Source organism: Macrobrachium nipponense, chromosome 4, assembly GCF_015104395.2.
Source record: "Macrobrachium nipponense isolate FS-2020 chromosome 4, ASM1510439v2, whole genome shotgun sequence".
Taxonomy (NCBI): Eukaryota; Metazoa; Arthropoda; class Malacostraca; order Decapoda; family Palaemonidae; genus Macrobrachium; species Macrobrachium nipponense.
In genome coordinates, this window is record NC_061100.1 from 106,652,307 (window position 1) to 106,656,954 (window position 4,648).

Genomic DNA, 4,648 nt, shown 5'->3' on the forward strand with positions numbered 1-4,648 from the left:
TTTATATATATATATATTTAATATATATATGTATGTGTGTGTGCGTATGTATTATATAACGTTGATTAGTATATTTGGCATTTTATAATTTGTAATATAAAGCTCCAAACTATAGCTCATTATTACTGAATTCCTTTCGTCTGGGAAAAGATGTTATGATTTTGCAGACGGAAGTGGGTTTAGCCAACCCATATAAGATAAGTTTACACAAATACCACCTTTATATTTTTCACGTCCAACTAGGTATTTCTTGGAGGAAATCTTGAATGAGATGATGAACGTTCACGACGCTGAAATGGTTTAACTGCTCAGAAAGACGACGGGAAGCAACGTAAGAATGAGAGGAAAGGTTCTTTTTTATTTTAAGAGCTAACACAACGCAGTGATTCTAACTGGATGAAGAAGAAAGCATTTCATGAACCAAAACTCTCAATTCTCTTTCAGGTCGAGAAGAAGAGGCGAAATTAATCTCTCTTTTCTTCTCACTGTTAGTCTTCTTTTTCCCCGTTTTGTTGGTCTGCTTGCGCAAGCTATTCCAGATCCGCATATGTTAACTTTGACAACTTTTCTTAATGCCTTTTTCCATGTTCTGCCTCTACCAGTTGCCCAAGACTCTCTTTAAAAAGATCTCGAGAGCGTCATTGATGGACAGATTATACATTCTTGTGTCCACACTCGTCTGCATTACGCAAGGAACGGTTTCGTCCTTTGATGCATAATATTAAAACTTTTATATCTATGTGATCTCTTAATGAAATATGTCAGAGTCAATTTATGGAGGGACGTTAGAAGATTTGTACACACACACATATATGTATATATAAATATATATATATATATATATCTATCATATATTATATATATTTATATGGAATATACTATGACATCTTATAATCTGAAATAAAAACCCCACAGACTACCTCATTTATTATGAATTCCTTATATAATATATATATATATATATATATATATATATATATATATATATATATATATATATATCTATATACTATATATATATTTATATTATATATATATAGAAGGTCATTTATGTCTTAGGAAGAGGTCTAGACTGTACACGACACTCACAACTCACAGACGATGAAGAAGACGAAAACCACCGGCGCAGAAAAAAGAAAGGGGGCGGGGACCCCTAAATTGAAAGTAAGAGTCTTCTGGGATTCTCTTACTGCCTGGCTCCCCTTCTAATGAGTTCGTCCTTAATTTCTATAAGGGAAAAAACTCGTCTTTGAATTCTGACCCCCGTTAATGCCAGGTAGTTAAGAGCCTCTCTCTGGCAAGGTAAAATCTCCCACGATTACCGAGGTTTTAGGTAAGTTGTCGGGACCCGAAATGAAGATTTTTTATCTACATCCTTAGAATTATCAAAGAAATTGTAAAATGAACAAAACAAATTGCAAATGTTCGTAAAAATATTTATTATAAAGGGAAATTATTTAGGAAAACGTGAAGGTTTGTGTTAAGTAGTTGGGACACGAAATGAAGATTCTGTAATTACATACTTAGAGTTATCAAAGATATTGCAGAGTGAATCAAAATAAACAGCAAATCTCCATAAAATTGTTTATTATACAAGGCAATTATCTGAGAAAACGTGGAAGTTTGTGTTAAGTTGTTGGAACCCTAAATTTTGTAACTACATACTTAGAGTTATTAAAGAAACTGCAAAACTGAATTAAAACATAAAGCAAATCTTTGAAAAATTATCAATTGTATACGGAATTTTTTTTATAAAACGTGGAGATTTGCGTTAAGTGGTTGGAACCCCAAATGAAGATTTTGTAACTACATGGTTGAGTTATCAAAGAAATTTCATAACTGAATTAAAACCAAAAGCAAATCTTCGTAAAAATGTTTATTATATAAGAAAATTATTAAGCAAATTATTTAAGAAAACGTGGAGTTTTCTGATAAGTTGTTGGGCCCTAAATGAAGATTCTGCAGACGCAGATATAATCACCAAAGGAAATTACAAAAAGTTAATCATAAATTGAAAATCTTCGTCAAAATATACATTACTTAGGGAAACCGTTTGAGAAAACGTGGATGTGTGTGTTAAGTAGTTGGGATACAAAATGAAGATTCCGTAATTACATACGTGAGTTATCAAAGAAATTTAAGTAGTCAACCAAAGCGAAAAGCAAATCTTCGTAAAAATATTTATTATATAATGAAATTATTTGAGAAAACGTTGAGTTTTGTGTTGAATTGTTGAGAACCCAGATGAAAATTCAGTAACCATAGAAATGTTATAAAAAAAATTGCAAAAGTGAATCAAAACCAAGCGAAAATCCTTCTAAAAATCTACATTATTTAAGCAAATTATTTGGGAAAACGTGGAGTTTTGTGTTAAGTTGTTGTAATCCTAAATGAAAATTCTGTACGACGCAGATTTGAGTTATCATATCTGCAGAAGTGAATAATAAATTGTGTTAAGCTGTTGGAACCCGGAATGAAGATTACGTAACTATATACATGAATAATAAAAGAAATTCGTTAAAGAGAATCGGAGTTAATAGAAAATCTTCGTAAATATTTTATATTTATGAGATTCATATATAAAAAAAAGCGTCAAACTTTTCTGACTGACCTGAAAATAATAATTTCTCTCTCTCTCTCTCTCTCTCTCTCTCTCTCTCTCTCTCTCTCTCTCTCTCTCTCTCTCAAACAAGCTGTTCTTTATAATGGGCAAAATTAATTTGACACCCTGTTAGTTTAACCGTTTATAAACCCTCGTAGTTTTGCAGTTAACACAGAGAATATCTCTCTCTCTCTCTCTCTCTCTCTCTCTGTTTTTACAAATCACTTTAATTATCTTATCTCCTAATATCGCATCTCGATAAGTGCAGGTACAAAATTTCGCTGCAAGTAATTATTAAATCATATCAGCGATAAACCTTACCTTCTGCAAGCAGTAGTTCTCTGCATTACAGGAATGAAGTAACAAATCAAGAACTTGCAGTTTAAATCAGACCAAATAACAAAGCAAGATATAACCAAGCGTCTTTATTTGTATTTTGTATTTAAACCAGTGAAAGATTCAGCGAAATCTACATTGATTTCATATAAGGTATCAACGGTAAAATCCTGAGAGAGAGAGAGAGAGAGAGAGAGAGAGAGAGAGAGAGAGAGAGAGATTCACCAGATTACGATAAATTACCTCCTCATGAATCATTGCGATTAGATGCCTAGATGATAAAAGAAAGGAAACAAATAAAAAAATAAAAATAAAACCAACTAGTAAAAAATGCGCCGAAGTTTTCTGTACACCGCATAATGCTGTATGAAACTCTCAGCCACGGCCCATGAAACTTTCAGCCACAGCCCGGTGGTGACCTGTGTTGTTGGCAACTGTAGCAGTGCAAGACCCAATATCATGGCTAACTTTAACCTTGAATAAAACCAAAACTATCAAAGCTCGAGGGCTGCAATTTGGTATGCCTGACGATTGGAGGGTGGATGGTCAACATACAAATTTGCAGCCCTCTAACCTCGGTACTGTTTAAGATCTGAGGGCGGACGGACAATCTGTCTTTTATTATTGATTTACAAACCGAGAAACCCACTTTCGGTTCCCGGCTAAAGACTTTAAAATCTTCGAGATAAAGTACAAGTTATAATCCACTCACATCTGTCCAGCATAAAACAGGATCAATTACGGGCAAGAGAAAAAGGGCTGTGAGGAAGAGAGAGGGGCGGAAAGAAAGATAAGAAGGGGCTGATTAAAAAAACAAATAAATAAATAAATAAGGAGCCTGATTAAACTGAAGAGGAACAAAGAGAGACTAAAAGGGCTTCAAGGATCGCTGACTCCGGCATTGCTAGGGGCGAGAAGCATCAACTTCTCTCTTGTTCGTGTTCAAGTGACCATCATCAGGATTTCTCTTTTAACTCTCCCTACGCCTCCGTCGGTCTCCACGTTGCCTTATAATTTTTTAAACCTTCGGTGGAGCTGCACGTTCCTCGTGATTAATACTCATTCAAAACTAATTTTCAACTTTTCCCTTTATGGTTCATATATAAGACATACCTCCATTATTATGGCTTTCTATCTTACTATCCCGTATGATTTTTTTTTTTTTCAACATTATTGTTTCGACGAAATAAGTATTTCCCCAAACAATTATTCCGCCCTCGTACTTTGTCAAAGCTGAAAAAACTGTGTTTCATATATTTTATGAAGCTAAGTTTTTCACAATTTACTTCACCTCTAAATTTGTTTGTTTGTTTGAATGGTGTTTTTGCGTTGCATGGAACCAGTTGTTATTCAGCAACGGAACCAACGGCTCTACCTGACTTCCGAACCACGTCGATAGTGAACTTCTATCACCAGAAATAGACATCTCTCAACCCCTCAATGGAATGCCCGAGAACTGAACTCACGACCACCAAGGTGGCAGGCCAGGACCAAACCGACCATGCCATTGAGGCGTCTTCTAAACTTGTTTGATATCAGTTGGCATCCACTTGAGCAAAGTCTATACAGTTCATCATTATTTGTTAATCAAAGACCCAAGACCGAATCCTATAGTACATTCACATCAACCGTGCATTTGACGTCTAGGCCAGTCCCTTCCGACGTTACTGATTGGCTGTTGATAAGCCAATCACAGGGTTGGAAATTCTC